Source organism: Anser brachyrhynchus (assembly GCF_964034855.1).
Source record: "Anser brachyrhynchus genome assembly, chromosome: 6".
In the NCBI taxonomy this organism is placed as follows: Eukaryota; Metazoa; Chordata; class Aves; order Anseriformes; family Anatidae; genus Anser; species Anser brachyrhynchus.
In genome coordinates this window covers 18,681,815-18,708,060 of record NC_137700.1, presented here as the reverse complement: position 1 = coordinate 18,708,060, position 26,246 = coordinate 18,681,815, and the positions used below count along the sequence as shown (strand labels likewise).

The following is a 26,246-nucleotide window of genomic DNA, read 5'->3' as shown; positions in this document are numbered from 1 at the left end:
CACTCATTTCACAAACCACTAAGGTGGGGAAGAAAACAGAAAACAGCGTATCTATAACACTAATATAAAACTTCCAGCAAAGCCATAGCTTTTACAGCAGAAATAGTTGCCTGAGAGTAAGGGCACCTTTTATGCTTCTGAATGTGGTTTTAGTTGAATACAACTATGACTTACTACTAAAATCCACACAGCAGTGTCTGATAACTAATCGAAGAATCTGTTTTAACAGAGATTTACATATCCTTCTGAATCTTGCAGATGTCCATCTACAAGCCTAGGCCTCATGTGTGTGAGCGGAAAAGCAGGTGGTACACGTTGAGCACACACACATAAGCATACAGAACATTAAGAACATTAAGTCATATTAAGCACATAAGAACATTAAGTTGTAATAAGTAATACTATGTTATATTAACCTCCTGATTCCATCCAACCTCTGTTATACATCCTTGCATTTCAGGTAGGGGGCCAACAGCCTATAACAAAGGTGCGCTCTGTGCCAGAAGAAATCCTTGAGAGACAGTTTTATTGACCAAAGCTATATTCTGAGCCCAATCTCTCTCCAGCACGGCTGCCTGTAGCTTTCAAGGAGTTAAGGCAGAACAGTTTGATGGGGTATTTTCTGCAGACAGAGCTGTACAGAAGTGACTAATATTAGGAGCATTTTATGTGAGGGACCCTTTCTCTCTTTCTAAAGGCAAGAAGTATCATTCTAGCCCAAAATGCAGATGGAAAACAAACAAACAAACAAAAAAAATACACCCACACCACATATGAAAGAAAACTACAGTCTTTTATCTGGTTCCAAATACAAGTGTCCTGCATAGACATACAACATCCCAAATTCCCTGCTGTATGGTGTTTCTGCACAGTGAAGCATTAGCAACAGATTCCTACGAAGACTCGCAATGTGCTTACCTTAGGAGATGTCAGGGTTCATTGCTGTCCCTTGCCTGGTGGCAGTAGTTACTAAAGTTAAAACCATACGTTTTTGCTAGTCCTGTTGGTCAGCGTAAAAAGACATGATGTGTCTGCTGTAGCAGAATCAGCAAACATCCTTATGGTAAACAATTATACTGACAAAGCTATTTTTGTTACTCTTACTTGTTTCTCTCTGATCAGGAATAATCCTACTATACCTGCAAAGGAAAGGCTCCCATATATCTCATTAGGAGTTTCATATACGTCCTCAGGAAAGCTCAAAACCATTTTTGGGCTACTTCACATTTTTGCACCCTCAATGTTTGTATCTCCCCGCCCCTGTTCTCTTACCTGGTTTTCCATAGGCTCACGTTTGCTCTTCCAGTCCCAGTCCAAAATACCCAGACTTGCAACAAGGGTCACTCATTCCTTTTTATCACCATGAGGGACTTCCACAGGCAGTTCAAGCACCAGCTGCAACACCGTGCTCATGGCTCTCCATCTTACTCTATACTGGCTTCTGTTGTGCTGGAAGAATGTCCTTAGGGGAAGGACTTGTAAGATGCAGAGTACTCTTCCTTCTCTCTGTGCCAAGCACACTTTCTATCTATCTCTTCTATCTCAGTTTCTATCACAGGCCTCTTCTATCACAGTTTCTCCAGAAGTTCTCCAGGACAACAACCCTGCTGCTGGGTAGGCTATGCATGTTACACAGGTGGTTCCTGTTGGCTCTCAAGCACAGGTGGGAGAGAGAATGAGGCCACATTAGACTGGGGGAAGGAGACTGCCTGTCTTTCAGAAGTACCTCAGGATTGGCTGCTACCCATAGCAATATCTCAGGTGCTGCAGATATTCTGCAGTGCACAGAAAACTAATTGTTATCTCAAATACTTGCTATGCATCAACTGCAAGCTATTATTTCCGAAATATAGGGAAATTTCCTAAAGGTCAGTATTTAAAAAAAAATAAAGGCAATGACACTTTGTTCTGTTTCTGTTTCAATATTCATAGAATGGTTTGGGTTGGAAAGGACCTTGAAGACCATCCAGTTCCAACCCCCTGCAGGGGTGGCAGGGACCCCTCCCACCAGCCCAGGCTGCCCAAAGCCCCATCCAGCCTGGCCTTGAACACCCCCAGGGATGGGGCAGCCACAGGTTCTCTGGGCAGCCTGTGCCAGTGGCTCACCACCCTCTGAATAAAGAACAGGTAGTGAATATGGCTCACAGGATCCTCTGAACAAACCTTTACCTATCTCTTTAGTTTGTCTACTGATAACTGTTTGAAAGAATCCACTGTCACATACTGTAACTTTCATATTGTTCAGTTATGAATGAGTATGGAAAACGGTATCAGTTATTCACTGAGAAATTTCAATCCACTAACTTTTCCTGGGGAAAAAAGAAAAATGTCAGCCAAGATATAAAATGTCACTGAGTGATGCATTCCTACTACAGCTTTGTTTTTACACTGTGATACCAAATCGCACAGTCCCCACTTATGCCAAGACCGCAGATTTGTAGGTAAAGCAATTTCCAAAGCATCACAGTATGATCCACTCTAACTACAGCAAATGAATAATAACCATCTCAATTTCACAGCAGTTTATATGATGTGTATCTATTACAACAACTTGCCTTTTTATTGTTGTTTCTAATAACTCAATAAAAAACCTACAGTATTTATGATTAAGAAGCTGTGTTACAGTGATCAAGGTCTACAATTCTCAGTCCCAAACCATACTGTACTGTTATAGCTTCTACAACACAGTTTATAACTATGCTCAGCTTATTGAAATTTTACTGTGTATGATCCAGTTCATAACCAAACCTTCAATAGCTACGAATAGTTTCACGCATGACATTTTAATGCCAAAACCAGATGGTTAAGACATTCAGCCTTACCTTCACAAGTCATCTACAGAATTTCATTTAATATTCCTGCATCAAAACCATAGCTTCTGGTTGAGCTAATTTCTAACGCTCTGCTCCTTTTAGATGCCCTGGAAGAATATTTCGAAAAAGCTGTCTTAATCATTGAAGGCTAAAGATTCTTTCTAATTCCTGTCCTGCCCACATATTTCCAACCTTTGAAATCCAACTTGCTCTAATTATTGGTTCTTCTCTCAAACTGCTATGCCAATTGCCTTTTCTGCCACATTTTTGTTACATGTATCAGACATTTACACTATTACAGTTACATCAGGCATTTACACTATTACAGTTTTGAGTGTTATCTGGACAAATTCATATATACTGGCTGCTCATGGTTCCCATTTTGTTTTCCCAGATGCCTGTACACTGCATTTCAGGTGTGAAATATTTCAGACACATCTTGATACAAAAACATCACCAATTCTAGACAGAATGGGAGTGTTAAATATATTAGCTTTCTTCCAGCTAGCCTTACCTTACAGTCAGCATTTGTCTGTGCTGGGTCAGTGCTAAGGCTATTGTGAGGTCTCTATTATGTGAGAATGAAGCAACATGCAAACCTGTGATTCTTCCATATATCATTTTCTTTTGAAAGGACTGATACTATGTTGTGAATGATACTATGTTGTGCTGACATTGTCACTGGAGCTGAGCTAGCGCTACTCCAAAATGAATGGGACAAGCAGGTCACAGCTCATCCAGCTGTTATTCCAGATTTAGATGTCTCTGCCTCAGTCACAATTTCTTCAAGTCTCTTTCTAACCCAAAGCCACTAGGAATTTACTTTGAAAAAGCAAATCAAAACTGAGCATATGTCTGCAGTGTACATGGCAGGGCAGGAAGGTCAAGCTAGTGCTGACTGGTACATCTGCACAGAATAGTATTAACATGTTAGTGATGCGCTGTGCCTCTGCTCACAAGTCCTGCCTCTCATGAGGGCTTACCAACTGTAGTGCAGCAGTTACTGTAGTGCTTGACAGTCATCTCCAAGTTCTCTGCAGCATGTACCCCAGCGATCTTGAGTGCCAGAAGAATCAGATTCAAATCCCTGTTTGGCTCAAACAACAAAATTCAAATCTTCAGGTTCACTAGCATCACTTTTAATACAATTGTTCTTTATGAGGGAGAAGTTACTACGTGAAATCTGCTTGCTTCACTGGAAATGATAATTTATTAGGGGAGAGTCATGGTACACCATGGAAGAAAATAGACTTGAAAATCGATAGATTTTTTTAAGCAAAATATGCATGATCTTGAAAAACACTGACCAAAACCTGAAAAGAATAAGAATTCCCACAATAACTAAAAATTCTTACTGTTTTTAAATATTTGAGGATGAATTTTTTATTTTTTATTTTTTGTGGATAATTCTTGCTCACTACCCATGTTACCTTTTCAACAATAATTGCCCATTTGACTTTGATATACGTGAGATCTAGGAATCATCTACTAGAACTTGTTTTAGATAACCTTTCTACATCTAGATAGTATCAGTAGCTTGGACAGCATAATAAAAGATATGAGGTATTTAGATATTTCATGTTATCCTTAACTGCTGAATGTTCAGATCTAATGAAGTTTGCATAAATTGCTCTCACTACAAAAAATTGGATATGCTGATGTTCTGCATTTTGGATTAAGGCAAGGTTGTTGTACTGCTGCAATAAATCCATGTGATATGGAAATCTTTAAAGAAGTCAAACACTTATTTTGTAATCACTAGTTCTAAGTCTGATTTAAGAAAGCAAGAAAACTTCACTTAAAGCCATTAGTCAAATGACAAAATACATCCTTCCAAGAAGTCATTATTAAAGAGACAGGGTTAGAAAAATTCAGCAGTTACTGTTTTACATGGTCAGAAAATGATTTTCAGTGGGTTCAGAATCAAAGATTATTAAGCTTACTGACAACACATGACAAACAAGTGGAAAGAGGTATGTCCTATTTATCAAAGTAATTACCAATATAATCTTCAACATGTAGCATTAATAATGATTTACTAACATCATCCTAATCAAAATATAGTTATTTATTGCTAATTTATTCTTCAAGCAGTCAGACCTTACGTCTTATCTTTGCATTCTCTAGTAACAGTCAGTTTCCTCACAGCATGATTTTTGGTGTGAACCTGACAAAACAAATGAAGTTTTAGGTACTTATGTAACTGCTATGGTTTTAAACCAAACTTTCTATGTGTTACTTAGGTTGGATATTAGGAAGAACTTCTTTACTGAAAGGGTTGTTAGGCATTGGAATGGGCTGCCCAGGGAAGTGGTGGAGTCACCATCCCTGGAGGTCTTTAAAAGACGTTTAGATGTAGAGCTTAGTGATATGGTTTAGTGGAGGACTTGTTAGTGTTAGGTCAGAGGTTGGACTAGGTGGTCTTGGAGGTCTCTTCCAACCTAGACGATTCTGTAATACTTGAAGAGTAGCTGTGGCTAATTTGGGGTAATTTACTTGTGATACTTACCTAAGCCAAAATGTTCCTATTTACAACAGAAAGATTTTTAAGGACTTTCACCTCCACTTCTGAGACTTAAATGCACGATTCAACTTAGACTCACACGAACAGTGAGAACTGACTCAAAGAGTTACCTAGAGGAGAAATCAGATTGGTGCCTGGCTGACTCAGTGGCCATGGGGTTCTCTTTGCAGTTTCAAAATTCTTACACATAGGCTGTTCTACATGAAACTTACTTTCTAGTAAGTTGTTAGCACTGAGACCATACTGCATCATAACTGTCACAGTTCAAGTATCACCTCCTACAAATAGCAGTCAGATCTTTTCCCCCTTACCCATACTGCCTGTAACAATGACAGATAGGATTAGACTATCCTCAAGCAAAGCATAGTATGAATACTCATTTAGACCCTTGAACTCAGGTTATTCCCACAGCCTTCAAAATCCTCTGTGATAAAAAGAGCTCTTAAATACGTTTGCTTGTCTCTCATAAAACACATATCCTTCTCTATACCCTCTATTTTGAAATCTCCATCTGCCAGCCACACACCCTCACATGCTAAATCCTCAGAGACTGCTTGGAAAATGGAATACTGAGTGACATATGGGAGGTATGTGTTTTTAGTACAACATCTGTGTGAGAGAACATCCCCATATCCCTCACCAGTATCCAATCCAGCTTTGTCAGGGCCTGTATCTTACCATGGCTACCTAAAACACGTATTTATAAAGTTTTTGCTGTGGAAAACAATACAAAGTTGAGCTATGCTTCTACTAGTTTTACCTGCAGTGCTGTTCTGCATAAGTTTGTGTTACACAGAAAGGGAAAGAATACTGGAAGTGGGTGGCATCCCCACCATTCCTATAAAGGTAACACTTTGAACATGCATTCTCCCATTCCTTTCCAGGATGCTTTTTCTTTTTGCACCAAAACAAGCAAACAACAACAACAACAAAACAAAACAAAAAAACCCTACCAAGTAAGCATTAAAAATAATTAACTGACTTAATATTCAGATTACTTTAACGAAACCTTAAAATGCTTTTGTCCATTTGCTGAAATTGCTCTGCATTCTTTCTAACCTGCAGTAGTGCAAATCTTTCTTATAGCATCTTTTCCAGTGACAAGCTGTTCAGTGAACACTAAGATCATTTTGTAAATTAATTTTGACATATGTGTCTTTTCTCACCTATTTGCCTCAGAAAAGTCTTTAGCTGTGTTGAGATGAGGCTTGTTCTGCAAGACTCACTTTCTGCTCGTGGTTACTTAACAGGAATTATGTTTATTTCTGTTTGACCGGTGGAGTTCTGAGTGCCTTGAATCCATGTTTGTTGTTTTTGTTGTTGGTGGTTTGTTTTTGTTTTTTTCCCCTATAGAAACAGCATCAGGTTATCTTCTGTTTTATAATGTAGACCACCCAGTACACTCAAATCTTCCAAGGAAAGGGTGTTCCTAAATTGCTAGTTTTCTGGAAGGCTGCTGAGCACTGTACATGTTTCTCCAAAAATTTATTAGTAGAGTTTTTAAGAATATTTTGGTAACTACTTAAAACAGGGAGAATAACAGTAACTCAGAGCTAAAGAAAATGCAAATGCTGACAGCATTTCTAAAAAGCTCCAAACAAAAATGGAACTTCTTTGCAATGGAAAGTTATTAAATCCTCCAAGTCAATGTCAGGAAATAATCGTAACAGTTGTACAGCAGTGTTTGTTTGGCAGGTATGAATATGTTTTCTGCAAGTATTTCAGGAAACATTTCACTATTGAATAGAAACCCTGAAGAAGAAACTGTAATTCCAACCATTTTCATAGGCAAGCATCTTACAAAACATGGTTTCATACTGTTTCCAGGTCATATCAAGTACCTGGGGTTTATCAGTTTAAACAAATTATCTTCATATTTGCTTCATTTGATGAAGAGATATGAGAGCTCTTTGTGTTTGCTTAGACACACAGAAAAGTACTTTAAACAAGAGTACCTATCTATCTATCTCTATCTTAAGAATGGTTCATCCTCCCCTCTGATATACACCATATAGTTGGTAGTAAAAGTGGGAATCAAAGTATTCAGTTAATGTGAAGTAGATGTGGAACATGTTACACGCACAGTAACTCCCCATCGGACAAACAAGCCATATTATGTGAACAACTCAAACTTCATGGAACTATATTGGAATTGCTATGTTTGGGTTCAAAAACACATTCAGGAAAGGCTGCTGAAATTTTCCTGGACAGTCTCAACTGAAAGAAATATGGCTGCATTAAAATACTTCTTAAAAATAGTGCATCTTCATTTATGTAGCTATGAATTCTGAGAACAGTAACTACCACCAGAAAACAAGTTAAAAAACAGCAAATGTGACAACTCTTATCACGAGATCTAGCTGAGACACCCTCAAACCTAGAATTTTGCTGAGTAAGTCTTGAAGTTTTGAAAAGTCAACCAGTACAAGGAAAAATTCATACTCATATTACCATAAGACTGTACCTGTAATCCCATAGACGGTAATCCCCAAGACCTGTATGAATATTCAACTACCAAACTGAAAGTTCAATACAAAGCCTATGATAAACAGAAAGGTACTGGCGCATATATAAATAAGCACTCAAAGAGAAAAAAAAAAGGCAAAAAAAAAAAAAGAAACAAGGCTGTTCTAGTAGAAAATAGAAAAAGAGTAAGGCTGTCTAAGACAGCTTCCACAGGACACAACATAAGGCAGTCTGACACACAGACAGCAAGCCTATTTATCACACTGCCTTCCTGCCTTCACAATTCTGCTTTAAACATCAGTCCTTTCAACTGGTATTTTTTTTCAATTCATAGACGCATCAGTAGCACAATCTGGAGTTGTAACAATCTGAGTTTAAAGCATGTTTTTAGCTTTATTTCTCTCTGAATTTTGATTTTTGAGAAGTGAATTAGACTTCTCTAAATGAAATCTCTAATCTTAAATATATATATATTTATGAAAAATACTTTCTTAATGATTGTCAGGTCCTCTTATCAGACAGCTAACTCCAACTGCTATGCTTATAAACAGTCAGAAAAAGAATGGAATACATTTGAAGGTTTAGAGAGTTTTTCTCTTTTTTTTCGACTAGCTTCTGCTTCTCTAGATGTTGATGTAAAGACGTATAAAACTCTGTAGTGTAAAACTACAAAATAAACAGTTTTGTGTAACATTCAGAAGGGCACAGAAAGAAAGAAGAACAAACTCTCAGATAAATATTCAAAAAACTTATCTGTGTTTGACACTGGTATCGACAGTGTCATAGTGATCTACATGCTTAAATGCTACATGCTTCCGGTGCACTGGAAGTTTGAAAACTAATTCCACATCTTTGGTAAAACCATAAAAAGTATCTTGAGCCAGAAATAACTGATGGCTTAGGATCATAGGACAGTTTGGGTTGGGAAGGACCTCAGGAGAGCTCCAGACCAACCTCCTGCTCAAGGGACGGTCAGACAGGGTCACCTGTGGGACCAGACCAGGTTGCTCAGGGTGTTACCCAGTCAAATCTTGGAAACCTTTTCAAATAGAGACTACACAACCTCCTTGGGCAACCTGATCCACAGCTGGTCTGTCCTCCTGGGGAAAACACTTTTCCTTTATCCGGGGTAAAAGGCCTCTCTCTTCTTCCAACTTATTCATGTTGTCCCCCATGCTCCCACCTGAACCACTGTGTGTCACCCGGCTCCATCTTCTTGATGACCTTGTTGTAACTACAGGTGGGTCTGGTGTTAGGTGCCCTTGAAGCCACCTATTCTCCAGGCAGAGGCAGTCCAGTTCCCTCAACCTCTCTTCACAGGGCAAGTGCTCCAGCCACCAACCACGTTCATGGTCCTCTGCTGAACTTGCTCCCTGTCCTGGTTCCAGTTAGAACAGAGTTAATTTTCCTCCTAGTAGCTGGTAGGGTGCTATGTTTTGGATTAGGATGAGAAGAGCGCTGATAACATGCTGATGTTTTAATTGTTGCAGGGCAGTGCTTACATCAAGCCAAGGACTTTTCAGCTTCTCGCTCTGTCCTGCCAGCGAGCAGGCTGGGGGTGCAGCAGGAGCTGGGAGGGGACAGACCCAGGACAGCTGACCCAAACTGGCCAAAGGGGTATTCCATACCATCTGACGTCATGCTAAACAATATATAGGGGTGGCTGGCCGGGGTGGGGGGGCCGGCTGCTCGGAGATAGGCTGGGCATCAGTCAACGGGTGGTGAGCAATTGCACTGTGCATCACTTGTTTCGTACACATTATTATTAGTAATACTATTGTCATTATGAATATGAGCCAACAGTGTGCTCAGGTGGCCAAGAAGGCCAACAGCATCCTGGCTTGCATAAGAAGCAGTGTGACTAGCAGGTCTAGGGAGGTGATTGTCCCACTGTACTCGACTCTGGTGAGGCCGCACCTCGAGTACTGTGTTCAGTTTTGGGCCCCTCACCACAAGAAGGACATGGAGGTGCTCGAGAGAGTCCAGAGAAGGGCAACGAAGCTGGTGAGGGGTCTGGAGAACAAGTCTTATGAGGAGCGGCTGAGGGACCTGGGGTTGTTTAGCCTGGAGAAGAGGAAGCTCAGGGGAAACCTCATCGCTCTCTACAGGTACCTTAAAGGAGGCTGTAGAGAGGTGGGGGTTGGTCTATTCTCCCACGTGCCTGGTGACAGGACGAGGGGGAATGGGCTAAAGTTGCGCCAGGGGAGGTTTAGGTAGGATATTCAGAAGAACTTCTTTACTGAAAGGGTTGTTAGGCACTGGAATGGACTGCCCAGGGAAGTGGTTGAGTCACCACTCCTGGAGGTCTTTAAAAGACGTTTAGATGTAGCCCTTAGTGATATGGTTTAGTGGAGGTCCTGTTAGTGTTAGGACAGAGGTTGGACTAGATGATCTTGGAGGTCTCTTCCAACCTAGACGATTCTGTGATTCTGTGATTATTATTATTATTATTGTTATTATTATTTTCCTGTCTTAATAAACTGTCTTTATCTCAACTCACAGGCTTCACTTTCCCGTTTCTCTCCCCCAACCCAGAGAGGGAGGGGGGAGGGTGAGCGAACGGCTGTGTGGTGTTTAGCTGCCAGCCGGGTTAAACCACAACACTCCCATTCATTAGGTGTTTGCACCTGTCCATGTTGAATTTCAATGGTTTCTGTTCCTATCAGCCGATTCCTTGCTTCAAGACTGTTAAAGCTACAGTTACTAAACTTCATATTGGCATGAAATATTAAAAGGAAGTATGAAACACGTGTTGTCAGGTTTTTTTGGTCACAAAACATTGAGAAATGGCTGTAGCACGTTGCACACAACCGGAGCTGGTATGACGAAACGAGACAGCAGAAGAGTAACTAGCTCATAAAGATTAGAAATTCTGTGCCACACACAGAACAACTGTATCTACTCCATGACCTCAGCATCAAGATTTTCTTGGCACATCCACAATTCTTACCAGAAATGTTAGAATTAGAATCACTGAATGCTTTGGGTTGTTAGGGACCTTAAAGCTCATTCAGTTCCAACACCGTGCCATAGACAGAGACATCTCCCAGCCAACCAGGTTGCCCAGGGCCCCCATCCAGCCTGGCCTTGAACTCTTCCAGGGAGGGGCCGTCCACAACTTCTTTGGGCAACCTGTTACAGTGCCTCACCACTCTCATGGTGAAGAATTTGAAAGGAGCATTTTGATAAATGTGATCAATTTCACACACAGTGCAAAGTTCTTGAATAGATTAATCAATATTAATTTGCTTAAGAAATTCAGAAATGATCTTGAATAATAGATTCTTTACAACCATTCGTGAAATTAAGTAGTATTCTCTTCCTAACTGAATAGTGTAGATAAAAAGAGCAGTGGGAATTTTGATAGACGTATTTTGTAGTTCACAGTTGGATCCCATTCAGGCTACTTGTGAGAATTCATATGAGAGAAATTGTTTCCCCAGACATGAATAGTAAATACAGAATTATTTCAAAGAACTCAGTATTAATTAGTTTTAAAAGTGAAATGAGTATTCAGAGAAATAAATTATTTGCCCAAAACTTTGTTCCTTAAGATTTTTTACACAGTTAACTCCAATATTTCTATGTTTGGAAGAACAAGAAAACCAATGCTTTTCTGCTAGGGCTGATTCCAGCATGGCAGGCTATGTCAGATGTTCCCATCTTATACAGCTTCTGGGGATTCAGTAATCCTGATTCAGGAATCTTCCTTTTAAAGCTTCAGAGCAAAATATCTTAACAGCAGTTTTTGTAGGTTTTTGAAAGAGCAGAGACTGATTTGTTGATCACAGACTTAAAAGAACAAAACCATACTTTAATCAGGATTCACATCACTCTGTAGTTACTGAGTGGTAATAAACACAGGAACCCTCTACACAACTTCTAAGGTAATTTTTCAGTACAGAGAAAAACTTAATAACTTTTTGAATCACAAGAAGCTTGTTGGGGCATTGGTCCAAAGTACCTTGTAGTGAGACAAACGAGTATACAGGTGGCTTAAGATTCAGCATTAATTTTGCAATATCAAGCAAAGAGGCAGAGCACTGCTGGATGGCAATGAATGAAGAGTCACGTGAAGGTTTTCAGACATAGTTTCTTTTCTAGGTTCCCTCTTTACAGGTAGAGCATGCATACACATATGGAACAAAAGGTCAAAAGATCAATTTACATTAAGGATTGGAATTAAGGTCAGAGCTCAGGTTTCAGACTGAGAGAAAAGCAAAGAAGTCCAGTTGCAATAGGGCTGGAAAGAAGCTGCCAAAAGAAAGCGTAGGCTGCAAAGAGAATTTGGCTTTTACACCATTTTTATCTGTGCGTTGGTTGAGGGGGACTTGTTTTAAACTCAACTTTTGTTTGGTTATGTTTATGACTGAAAGAAAATGAGTTTGTTTCTTCCCTGCGTTTTTAATTTTTGTAATGAAATTCCTCAGGGTAGATGTAATCCCACACTTTCTCTTGGTCATTCTGCATTTTAAATGTTATTAATATGCACTATGTTTAGAAGAATTAGATGTGGTTGAACTGGAGTAAATTCTAAAAGTAGCAACTGAGTAGTAAACTGGCAATGTTGCTAGATACGTTTCAGAATTTAAAAGTAATTTAAAATAAATTTAAATAAATTTCCAATTTCATAAAATTAATGTTCCATACTCTCTTCTTTCATTATTTTCCTCGTTCACTTATTTATAGAATGTTTTTTATTTAAATCATACATAAGGGTAGCAAGGTGGGACAATAGAGTAACAGTATTCATATTTTGTATTAGAATACTCCTGAGGTATATCTGAGCTGTTCAAGACTCACCAAATAAAGGATATTTTTTTCCTGTGTAGGAATTATACACAGGCTCATACATTTGTAGCAATCAGTGCAATAGGCTGAGAGGAACCTTACAAAATTCAGGAAAGTCAAATGAAAGTCCTTCAGCTGGGAAGGAAGCACCTCCAATGAGGGTGCAGGCTGGGGGCTGCCTGGCAGGGAAACAGCTCTGAAGAATAACTATGGAAGTCTGTACGTGGAGATCTCTGATGCCAGGGCCCCTTCTTAATCCTGCTGGAACGAGGACTGAAAGGATCCCTAGTAGTTTTAAGAGAGTGAACATTAGTGGTGAAGATGATGAAAGTGGTAGGAGACAGCAAAGAGTTTTAGACACTTGATGAGAATATAAGATCTACACTGCTTGACTTCTTTCTGCGACAAAAACTGCCACTAATAAAGAAGTTAGGATAGCTGAAGAAAAAACCCTGTATCCCCTTCAGAGGCTGGAACTCCTACCAGAATTTTAACAGACAAAGCCACAAGATCCTATGCTTTATTGGACCAGGCAAGCAAGCAGACTGTTAACTCAAAATGTTCATTAAAAAGTGAAATGATTTCAGAAGGACATCTTCTGAGGTTGCTAGTCTTTCTGACAATTTTCAGAAAGGATTTTCTAACAACACCCTCCCGCAGCTGAGACAGCACGTGGTCTGTAAGTACTAAAGGAAGAAAGTCTGAAGGAGTGTCCTTTTAATAAAGAGGAGCCAGGGATTCATGAGGAGAAAGAAGGTACTAGAAAAGATGAGAATGGCGTGAAACCACAGGTAGTCTCAGATATGTTTGTCTTCTGCTTTGATTTGGGAGCCGCGTGTAGAGATGCAAAAAGAAACTCAAGGATTTGGTGAGTAGAATTTCCTGCTGTATGCATCCTCTGAATAGATTACTCAGACTAGCTCCCATCCCTTCTTTCTCAGAAAGCTTCATCTTCAAGCTCTACTCTGACCCCCCCCCCCCCCCCCCCAAGGAGCTTTATCCTAGCTTTTGTCCACAATGTGTTTGTGCATCTAACACTAATGAATGCAAATCTGGAGTCTTGTATTGCTATTTGCAGTTACATATTTAGCTCTTAAAAGCTGCCACTCAAAAACTTATTCTTTTTCACTAATGGTATCACATACAAAGTTATACAATGTGGTACAGCAGAAGTCTTCTTTTCTCCTCATATTCCAGCTGTTACTGTCAGCTCTTTGTTGATTTGAAAGCAGCTCCAGGGGCCATAACTGAATCTACCACAGTTAACCAGGAAAAGAAACAGAAGGCACAGTTTCCAAGATGTGAGGAGATAGGTCACAAGGAAGATGAAATTTTCAACCGCAAGCCCAGTTTCTCCTCCTTTTCCTTGACTCTTGTTGTCTGTTGTCCTGATTTCTCAGAAACTGACCTAGTTTTCAGTAATAATCATCAGTGATGTCATTCTGACTTAAGAGATCGCATACATATCACTGTTAGCTTCCCAAAATGACAGCTCTGTAACACCTAACTTCCACAGACAAGCTTGAGATTCTGAAATACAGCTAGGTCACAAGCCACAGCTGCAAAGGAAAACAAGATCTTCCTTAGATACCTTAGACATATGAAGATTTACAAGTATCTTGCTCTAAGTATAAAACAGAGAGCAAAGGCAGATTCAAACAAAAGCAGACTGATAAAAACCACTAGAAGCAGAATTGGACAAATTTCCTTCCTCCCAAAGTCATCATAGATGCACATGCCTAGATGTAACTTAAACATTCAAAAAAAAAAAAAAAGAAAAATAAATCTATTAACAAAAAGTGTAAACATTAAGTGGTATGGATAATTGGTAATCAGACTTTGGAATCCACTGCCCTGTAAGCACAACATAGAAAGGGTACACAACCATAAATCCCAAATAGCAAGCTAGATGGCTATCTTTGGGTTCAACATACTGATTTTCCTTTTATTTATTTTTATTTTTTTTTATTAATCCACTTATCTAAGTTATATAAGTGACTCCATAGAAACAGGCTTAGTGTCACTGCTGAAGTACTACTGAAATTAGGGTCCTACTTGCAAAGATTCTTTTCAGATTAAAAATCTATTTGAAGTTAGCTTGAATAAAATACATTAAATTACATAAAATAGTTTCTAAAACTCAAATTCCTTTCCCCTTCTCCATCCCAACAAACCCACTCTCACCCATACCTGAATGGTTGCATAAAAAAACTGACAGTAAAATGGGAGCCTGATTACTGTGATACATAACATTTATCCTCCATTAAGCTTCTAGAGTAATTCTGAAGGATAGATTTCAGTTATTATTATTATTAACTTCTTCTGAATTATGTCCTAATACCATGTGCTACATTTCCTGGCTACATGACAAATGTTGTTTCTGAGTTATTTGTTTACAGCACTGGAAGCTTGCCATCAATACACCCCATTCCTCCAGGATGATGTAAAGTTGAAACATGAGCACTGTGCAGGGAATATATTGGATAGACTGCGAAAACCTGCACTAAAATGAAATTAATGTAAAATAAACATTGCTCTTTATCTATATTATCTTCCTAAAAATGTCACCCTTTTGTCTTTTCCATTCTATTTTATTAAATTTGGGTTATCATTTCTATTCATATTACCCTAAAGGAACTTGCAGAGCTAAAAGCTGAATGAATGAATTCTCTCTGGTATATTGGAACTGCTAGGCATATTTCCCAAGGTCTATTAGGAGAAGGCACTCACCTATCATCTTCTCTTTTTCCTCAATTTTGTTTATATTGTCTTTCTTAAACTCACAATTCCGCCCCCCCGAAATGTCAGTGATTTACTTTGGAACAGTCCTTTCTTTTCCCTGAAGTTCTAGCTCTTCTGTGTTTTACTGTCTTGAGGGTCTCATTGGCAAGAGAGATCTATGGATTTTTTTTTTTTCCTTTATTTTATTACAACTGCTAAATGATCAGATTCTGCTCTTGAGGGGAACAAACTGAAGTTATTCCCCCTGTTTTCCTTTTTCCTCACACAACCCTTCTAAAGAGTATCAGTTTCCCTCTAATGATCACAAATTTCAGTGCTGCTGAAAGAGACAGATTCAAACTGGAAAAAAGTTGTCTTTTTTTTTTTTTAACCGTTTGTTCACAACAGCTTTACTTAACTTCCCCCTGCCATCACCTATTACCATTCCCAATATCCCAGGCCAAATAGAAAAGATTCATTCAATCTGAGGCCGGACAGAACTACTGAGACAGCCTACACTGACCTCCTGCATAACACAGACCACAAAACCTTGCATAACAATTTCTGCATCCCACCTGTGAGATTCTGTGTAAGGCACAGCGTATCTTCGATGAAGGGATCCAACCTTGACTCACACATTGTAAATACTGGAGGATTTGCCTCTTTCCTGACTGGTTATTTTAACTATTATTGGTATTGAAAAACAAGAGTAGACAATGAATGTACATCTGTGGGGTCTGTAACTGACTTTTCCCATGGTCAAATGTGAAGTTTCTGAAGTTTGCAAACATTGTTTAATTTTATATCTACAAATAACTCTCATACAGAAAAGTGTGGCAGGGTGAGTCACCTATGAATGGCAAGTGTTTATTGGCAGCCCCATCTAGTTCTCATTAAGAATGATAATGCAGGCATACCAGTGAAAAAGTATAAAAATTATGTCCTACAACTGTCTAATTTATCTTGTATTGTGTCTACTAACGCGACTTTATCAATGTCAGCACAGATCTTGTCTCATGATGGTCATTTAGCAAGCAAATAATGTTCTTAAAAGGTGGGAGGCCAGAAGGACACAAACTGCTTGAATTAAAAAACTGAAATAAAATTATTCCTGTTAATAAAGTTTCAAAAGTCTTTAATTAGCAGTGGAAGAGAAGCTTACTTCAGTGGAAAAGTACTGTGGGAGATTAAAAAAAAAAAAAAGAATGTATATGGAATAATGCCAAATATAGATAATTGCATGTTATTATGACCAGAAAAAAGAATAATAATAACAGAATCTGCCTGCCTGTTCAATTACAGAAAAGTCACATATACTATACTGCCAGCGGGATATTTCCATGATTCTAGGTTTTCTACCTTCTAGAAGGTATGGGGAAATATAAAGAAATAATGCATACAGTAAATTGGATTAATTTGTTTCCTTAGATGATCATAGAATCGTAGAACCACAAAATGGTTTGGGTTGGAAGGGACCTTAAAGATTGTTCAGTTCCAACTCCCCTGCCATGGGCAGGGACACCTCCCACCAGACCAGGATGCTCAACACCCATCCAGCCTGGCCTTGAACACTTCCAGGGATGGAGCAGCCACAGCTTCTCTAGGCAAACTGTGCCAGTGCCTCACCACCCTCATAGAATGTTTAATCTAAATCTACCCCTTTTTAGTTTAAAACCATTACACCTTTGTTCTATTGCTACACTCCCTGACAAAGAGTCCCTCCCCAGCTTTCCTGTAGCCCCCTTTAGGTTCTGCCAAATTATTAAGTACCTTCACTGTACGTGGCTACTGTAATATATGTGCTGTTAGTATGTATATATTTGGCCTGCTCTGGCACTAGCCAGAGTAATACAAATTATTCTTGCTAAACCAAAAATTGTGTTGGCCAGCCTAGTAGCTTTGATGACCCAGAACAACTTATTTTCCAAGGATTTGATATACACAAACAGCATATTATTTGACATAAAGGGCCTCGAGAGGGGCAAACATTGTTTAAAGCCTTTGGCACATACGTGAATAATTTACTTTGATATTTGGTCTCTCTGATTTGTAGCATTATACTGTGGTCAAACCTAGCCATTTTAATGCATTCAATATTTCAAAGATTTTTTCTCCTTTTCTTAGCCCCCTATATATAAGCATAAACCTAACAAGTAAAAAACTATTTAACCAGTCAGCAGAGCGTGGTAAAAATTAAGACAGATTCTTTGCATAGGCTAAAGTATTGCTCTATAAGCAGAACTACTCCTTTGGGACAGGAGAAGATATATCAACATATTGCATCTTTGTGGCATCTAACAGCAGTACTTACTCACCTAGATGGTCTACTGGCTTGATAATGAAGAGGACTCAGCAATATTGCTGGCTCTGCTAGTGACCTGTTCTGTGGTGCTGCCCAAGTCTAAGTTTGTGCCTTTTTTTCCTTCCCTGCAGAAGGACAAAAAAAAAATACTTTCCATTAGGACATTCTGAAATCTACAGGTAAAAAAACAAACAAACAAACAAAACACACTTATGTTTACTAAGAACAAATAGAAGCTCTGTGGGTACTGCATAAGCTCAGAGTACCAAAAGACTGTTTTACTGTCATAGACCTTGAAGTTTGAACAAGTATCTAAGAACAACTTAGTAAGGCAAGTGTGAGCATTCACAAACTGTAAAAGATTTCTCATTATAGGATAAATTAAAACTTACATGAATAAAAATCTCCTAATTACTTGGTCTCTAAAGCAATTCCTCTAAGTAAGAGGTAAACTCAGCACTGGCAACAGATGCCACCCGTTAAATACCAAATAGAGAAACTTCCTTCTAAATATAATATATTATATAATATTCCTTTAAGATATAATTACTTATTTTAACCGGTTATCAGGGTAGAAGAACTGATGTAATATTATGCAGCAAGCCATGTCTGACAACTCACGCATCATTTGAACAATTTTATACTTAAAGTTTACATTCATTTTCCCTGTTGATTCTGTGAGCCTTCAGCCTTACTAAGAGCTAGTAATGGTAAAACCCAGTGATCCCCCACACTAGCAGGTTTTGGCTGATAATGTGAAGCCACTAATTGCAAAAAGTGGGTTCGTTACTGCTTTATTTCTGCATTCCCTGTATATAGGGTTCCTTCTTCTTGACATAATTTTGCAAGTGCCAAACAACTGTCAAACACTAAAAAATGATACATAAGCATGTCAGATTTACTTGATGCCATTTCCAAGAACTCTAAAAAAAATAATATTGTTTAGGTACCAGATTCTTCTGAACACATGAAAACTTGGGAAAATACAGTTAACTGTAAGGAACTAATTAAAATTAAAGGAATTACAATAGAGATGCTACAAATCGCTACGGGTTTGAAGCACAGGGCTTCACTGACCTTGAAGTAACGCTCTCTCTCAGACTTCCCAAGCACCCAGTCTATCATGTCGTTATTACACTACTTTGAACAGCAAAGCTCGCTGCAAACACTTTTACTAGTTAATTCAGCTGGTCTGAAGTGAAAATAGAGGAAGAGACCTCTTCATCCTTATGCTCGTTAGTCAATGTGAATTTTACAGTATCGCAGGAGATACCAGGAAATCGTTTGCAACCACAAAGCATGAAAAGCTGTCATGTCTTTGAATAAACTAAAAGAGGGAAAAGTTCTCTTTGTCTTATCCTCCCATGAGCAGCTTCTAACAAAGAACAAACATAGAGGAAACCTCTGTTATCTGCTAGCCCCACTTTTTCACTTAGCTTCAAAACAAGAAACCCAAAGGTCCTGCTAGATAAAATGATGAAAAATGACACTGCTTTTGGAGTCAGCCGTTTGAAAAAGTGGTCAAGTAACAAATTGCTCAATTAAGTGTAAGATTATAGACAAAGAGAAAATCATAAACATACAGAGAACTTCTAAAGAGACTGGTACTTTTGACTTCGGTGTCTCATTATAGTTCCTTTTCTCCTTCTGATTTGTTAGGCTCTTATGAGAAGTGCACTTGTCAGCTCAGTTCCTGCTTTCTATTTTGTTCAATATTCACAATGTTCTTCAACACATTTCCCTGTGCTTAGTGAAAAGAAGTTAGTCAGTTGAACCAACTCTGAGAGCTAAGTTCTTCACCTGAGCAGCTCTGCTATTTAATGATGTAAGGTATGAGGCAACCTGTGTTTATGAAGCCAGGAAATTACCGACTCTTCTTACATAATAACTACTTATCAGTTAGACAAACTTACCCTTACTGGAAAATTGGCATCATTTAATAGAAATGAAACAGCAGGGGTCCTACATTTTATAGCAAATAAAGCAAAGAATCTACTCATTCTACTCTTAAAAATGTAGTCAAGTTGAAAAACAATGGCATCCTCATAATTATAAAAGTGAGAATTCTAAAGGAAAGCTTGATTACATTTTTAATTACATTTAATAGAAGTTTAATATAATAAAGAAAACAGGAAAAAGAAAATAGCATACTGCTGTATTTGCTGAATTCATTGTCTAAAAGAGAGATGCTACTACTAATAAAAAAACACTTTTTTTCCTGCTACTTAGTGATTTTAACTGATTGGCTACTTAATTCTAAACAGCTATAGTTGAATAGCAAACATCTTGCGTTAAATTCTTTTTTAAACTACGTTTATTTTTCTGGTCTAGAAGATTTTGCATTATGTTTTCTTTGCATTGAAAAAAACCAAACAAACAAAAACAACAAAAAAAAACCACACCAAACCAAAACCATAACAAAGTCAAGTCAATCCTGCAAATCTCATGGTTGAGAGAGGCATCTTCATCCTTGAAACAAATCCCTAGAGTAAAGATGAACAATACGAATAGGGCTGAATCTGGAATAAGTTCACTTTTGTTACACATACTTTAAAGCACACATAAATTACTAATATATTGATCAAAATTGTTCTCATAATGGCCTAGAAACTCTCCTGGCACCCATAGCAAAATCTTCAGAAAACGCTGTTCACTGCTTTTTAACACTTTACAACCCAAAGGGGGGAGGGGGAGCATTAACAGTCACGAAAGGAATTTAAGACTCTTGAGACATTTGCACCCACCACTAAGAAACACCTCTCGCAAATTTGGAAGGAGCTTATGCTTCACAAAATTCAAAGCTATTTTCTGCAATATTTGGAAATTCATGACTTCTCTGGTTAATGACTGAAATTATCCAGAATAATACAACTTGCCTTTCTTCAAATTAACCAAAACCCAAGCATGGAAAATGTTCTCTCTTCCATCAATGGCATTTTGGATATAAGAAACAACAGTAAATCAGCACTTGTGTGTGATTTGAGACAATTAAATACCAACTAAGAACAAAATTCTGTAAGATGCACTAACTCCAGGTGCTGCCGTTTTTATGACACATTGTTCCTGTGGTCAGGTTTTAAATATTTCTCTTCCATTTTTTGCAAGGGCGAAATTTTTTCCAAAGCAGACCATCATCATCCCCCAGAGTAAGAAGCAATAGCAGCATCTTAGCACGTTCACAACAGAGCCTTTTCCCAGTAACAAATATCTGTAGAGATACTGTGTGGCTCTATTTGATGATGATCATTTTACTAAGAATGAATACAAGAGTGACAGGACAGATGCAATTATTCATTAGATGATACGGATCACACAAGGTGTACACAGACAACAGCTAGCAAAAAACAGTATTTGCACCAATAGTAGCCCTCAGCTCAAATTTGCAGCTCATAAAATTAGGTAGCTAGGGTTTTGTTGTTGTTAAACTTTTCCTAATCTCATTCCTTAATATGGGAAAAGTGACCTTCAAATCCTTTCCATTGATGCCTGTAACTTCTGTGACATGCCTGATCCACAGGATGTTATACCTTAACGTACTCTGAATATGTCAGTTAACTTCCACTAAATACACCTTCAAATGTTTTATCTTATTCCTTTTTACTTGATTCACATTTTTATGTTACCTTTAATAAACCTGCTTCCCAGTAACACTGAATGTGTAAGCTTCATTTTTTCAAAACTTGACAATGAGAAACCAAAGCTTATTTTTCTTCTCTGAGACTCTTTTTCCTTTCATGAATCTTCTTTGCCTCTCTGTTTATCTTTACTTTATTCAGTTTCTCCCTGATCAACAGATGGTTCCTCAGAATTATCTCTGGCTCTTAGTCTGCAATTAGACTGAGAACTTTACTAATGTACTGGCATAACTACAGTACATGCCACTGTGAGTTCTGCTATTGCGTAGCACTGGTATACGACTAAGTACCTTAAGCAAATACCTACCATTAAGCAAACATGAACACACAACTGATTAACTGATAGGTAAATACTTAGCCAATATAAATTAATCTGTAAGAAACTGACTTTCAGTACCTTCTGGATCATGTCAATAAACCACAAGCATGTTAACTCAGAAGTAATATATAATCTTGTTATCTACATTTCATTGATTCACGTCCACAGATTGCACTGAAGGTAACAGTTATAAAAATTCAGCGTTAGAATGCAGTACAGAGTGAAAAACCTAAACTTCTAAAAGAAACAACCACAGACAAAAACAAACAACAATCCACACCCCAAAACTTGTGCAGTCAGTTATCTGTATAACATAAGCAAACACACAATGCTTGAGGCAGGAATAAAAGGTGAGGGAATGTTACTGAATTACGATGGTCAAGCAGCTGAGTAGTTACCAGCACAGTTATGACTTATTTTTTTCCCCACAACACCAAATGGCCATACCTATTTAGGATATAATGCAGATCTCATAATGGCACCACTTCTGAAAATGGGACAAAATCTTTTAAGTTACCCGTTCCTCACAGACAACCCTCTGGATTCTGCTCATGGTTTTTTGTTAATGTACTGTCTCCCCTAAAACTTGAGAGCACCACAAATTGCAGAACGCACAGCAATCTGCCCTGGAATACAGAGCTCCTTTACACACCAGCTCATCATGACGAGCATTTGGTATCTCCAGTTCGCTTGCAAACTTAGTTTTAATCAATGCAAATGAAAAGTTATAAAACTGCCAGCACTGGATGCTTTTCAAAAATGAAAAGAACCTCCAAGATTTACTTCTGAAATTTAAACAACATGCAAACAAACAGCAAAAAAATCCTATTCTGTATCACATGTATCACATATATTCCCTAGCATGTCATCTAGATTTCTGCAGTTCAATTAAAAATTCAGAAGTAATAAAAATTTACTATTTTTATATCCTTTTGTAGAAAAAGGATGAATCCAGTTATGATTGTCAGTTTAAGCGGCTCTTAAAATGCCTGCAAATTCTCAAAATCATCAAATCAGTGCCATGTAACTACAAAAAATTAGCTTTACAAGTTAGAACAAGTAAATATGATAAAGTTCTAACATAAAATATGTACCTGGACAGAAAGGTACATGCACATGTGAATACAGTAAGAGGGAAAGGGAGAGACAGTATACAGCCAAGAACAAATGATCCATGCATGTTGATTAGCTCTTCTCCAATTAACCTTTCATTAACACGTTCTTCCTCAACAAGCAAACTGCATCTGTTAAGAATTTCTGAATGTTAAAAAATGAGTGTTGTGAATGTTAAAAAAGAAGAGAAGAAAAAATATTTTCTAGAGAATTATCAGACATTTTCTTCAATGGATATTCTCTAATCTATGTCTTTGTTTAAAAATATTAATATAAAATCATTATTAACATAAGTACTGGCGATATACATTCCATTAGTCTGTAAAACTTGATAAACTATTGATAGTTCAACTGTCATCAGCATTTTCTTGACTGCTTTATGATACAATTAGATCGAGTAGGCTGAACTTTAATTCTGGTTTTGTAATAATGCCCCTGGAGAACGTGATATGGCTCTCAAATCACTGCAGCAATGCAGCTAAAAAAATCAGAACATGTTTTACTGTGAAAGAGCATAAACAAATCATTTTCACTTCACACTACTAGCACTCATTATATTTTATGTAGGTACTCTATCTTTAAATATTTCACTGGTAGAAAACAGGGATGAGCAGTAAGTTGTCTGAAATTACTATCTATGTTTGAACTTACGTAATTGACAGTCTAAGGACTGTGTGCATGCTAATGACAAACCTATCTCTGTACAGTCTTTATGATGGGAGCTGTAAGCATCTTTCATTTCCACAGTTCTGAAAATTAGCACTGTTAAATATTCCCGAGAGAAAGTGTCACACACTTGCCATTGCACAAACATGCTACTCTTTTTATTTTGGGGGAAGGGAAAGGGTTTGAATAATTTAGTAGAAAATAAACCTAGGTGAGTAACAGCAGGTTGATTTACGTGTTAAATTACTAACTCTTATCTTGTAAAAGCTAGTATGAGCTTTAACTCAAAAAAAAAAAAGTAATATGTTTAGGAACCAGATTATCAGAATGTACACAACAGTAATGACAGAATGCCTGTAGGGTTTAACTAAAATTGCATTGAAAACCATAGTCATGGTCTTAACAGTGAACAGAAAACCTGATAGCTGATGAAGTAACACCTATTATATGTTATTAGTGTAACAGTCATACTCAAGAATTCCATGCTGCCAATCATACTCTGAGAGAGTCCCAGACTGCTAAATTCAAGCTGTATGTCAAAAATAAAACGAATGGGCAGAAGGAAGGAGCTATTACCCTTATTTTAGTGATTGAGAACCGATGCATAGAACATTAGTGCAGTCTAGAGTTAACACTTACATTTCATATATTGTATCTCTAAAATTTTTTTGCTCTTGAGGACATTTCCACAAATAACTCTACATGATCAGCACAAATGGACACTTCATTTTCTTTTTCAGATGGCTTAAGTTTCATGTGCATCCCTGTGCCAGTATTTCCTATTTTCTGCATCTAGACTTTTCATAAAAAATTCCAAATAACAATCGAAACTATAAACCAAGAAAAAAAAAGTACATTCTTCTTTCTTCAATTGTAGGTAAGACACTGAAGAGCAAAACTCCCTTCAAAAATACCACTGGAACTGTTAAGTGGGTGGGGACAGAAGGATTATTTAAGTAAAAATAATGTGAGACAACTATTTATAAATGCAGTGCCCCCAAAGTGCCTCTTCTCAATTTTAAAATTTAATTAAGAGTTTGAATCTTATCAAAAAAGTTTTTCTGTGCAGAAAAAGTTGCACTAATAGATCAGAAGCATATGTTCTTTTTCTTTTCAACATTACTTTTCAGTGCAGTATTATAGAACACTTCATAAATTTGTATTAGAAATTCAGAAGTTCTTTGGAGGCACTCAAGGCCAATTATTAGTAATAATCTAAAACACTCAAATACTGTGCATACATGAAAGCTTTTGACAGCAACAGAAATCAGGTTACAAAATCAAAAATCTTTATAATTTCAGCCCATGCTTTCCATCCCCCTTCTCACTTGTATCTCTCTATCTGATCCCAGGTTCTTCAATCAATGTTTGCGCTCAGGAGTTTTTGTTTTGTTTTTGTAATAAATTATCACCGACATCAAAATTGAAGTAATTATAAAGTACACTACCAAGCTGCAATGAAAAGAAGCAATCATGATATTGCCAGTTTCTCACTGTATTTTATGTTTTAATCATTAGCATTCACATGCAAGATCTTCATGTTCACACAATACCCAAAATAGCATTTTCACTCTGAAAGCTTAGTCTTGCACTGCATCTTTACTTCTCTTGGTTCCAACAGTTGGCCTCCTCACTAACTGGTTAATAATACTTCATAGATAATAAGATCATCTCTAACAGAAATGATGCTCTAGCTCTTCCCTCTTTGATCTCCACTCATACAAACAAACAAACAAAAAAATCAAACTAGATGCATCCCTTATTAACACCAACAACAAAATAAAATCTGAGCAGTTATTTGTTAGCAAATCCACATTCTTGTATTTGGTCAGAACACGTGTGTATACCTCCTCTACTCACTGTAGGATAAAATGGCAATCAGATTACTTGTATTTCTTTTCTTTTTTTTTTTTTTTCTACTATGTCTACTATGTCTTTCTTCATTAGTAAGATGACAGTGCTGACAGTGGTATGATTTTGCTGAAGTATCTTTGTACAGTTATAATGAAAGTATCCTTTGTGCTTGAAGGACTTCCTAAAGAACAAAGTACCCGTGGAGAAAATGATAGCCCTGCAGACTCAGTGGATGTAAAATACAGTCTATCCTCAAATAGAGGGTGTTAAGATGGACTTGACACAACCTTGCAAAGTAGGTTTGGGCGAGTATGGAGAAACTCTTCAAAAGACTTGGGGACCAGTCTTATGAGCTTAAAAATCTCCTGCCCCTTTACTGAAGGTCACAGTGATTCTCTTTACAGAGAAGAGCAAGGGAATAATGTACACAGAAGCACAAGGGTTGGTCCAAGAAAACTAAAAGAGTACAAGGTGTAAATATTGTGGGAAGTAGTTTAGTAGTAGAGCATATTTTGAAAGTATGAGGTTTGAAAACATAGATATCCTACTTATCTCAGGATAAAGACAGAAAAGACCATCAGGTGAATATTTGAGTTGAAAGAGAGAAACTGAGAGAAAAAAAAAGATGACTGAGGTTGAAAAGACTTGCTAATTCCTGTTGTTTGACCAGACCAGTAAGTCTTATATTCCTACCACTTTATATCATTGATGCATTCTCCAAATGAAGTAACAGGACTGCCTCCTGTATGATTAGAAAGTAAGAAATACAGGAAATGACTCAGAACTATTAGTATTAACTTTAAATTGTGCAACTCCAACCTTGGGACCTGTGTTCTGTTCAAACAATGTTTTACTTTTTCCTTAAAATAAAGGAAACAAAAAAAAAAACACAACTTGCAAGTGTTTGTTTTTGTTTGTTTGTTGGTTTTTTTTTTTTGAGAGAGAGAGATGTAAGGGTGAAAGAGCTCAGAGTACCTAGTTGTGTAAATATTCCACTACCCTGGCAGATTCTACATCATCTTTTACTCAGAGAAGCTCACTT

General features: G+C 37.6%; 1 non-coding gene across 44 annotated transcripts in view; it reads right to left on the bottom strand.

Annotated features, from left to right (window-relative positions):
* The window catches only part of LOC308197296, a 722,739-nt gene that overhangs the window by 77,404 nt on the left and 619,089 nt on the right, over positions 1-26,246 (bottom strand). For 40 of the 44 annotated variants that reach the window (XR_013952725.1, XR_013952726.1, XR_013952751.1 and 37 more), the window contains 3 exons: positions 17,631-17,742; positions 3,797-3,900; positions 1,557-1,652 (listed from right to left, as the gene is read on the bottom strand). This is a non-coding gene — a transcript (uncharacterized protein). Of the gene's footprint in view, positions 1-1,272; positions 1,653-3,796; positions 3,901-4,913; positions 4,981-17,630; positions 17,743-26,246 lie in introns of those variants that run through there. The other 4 variants (XR_013952763.1, XR_013952746.1, XR_013952765.1 and 1 more) reach the window with 4 other exon arrangements.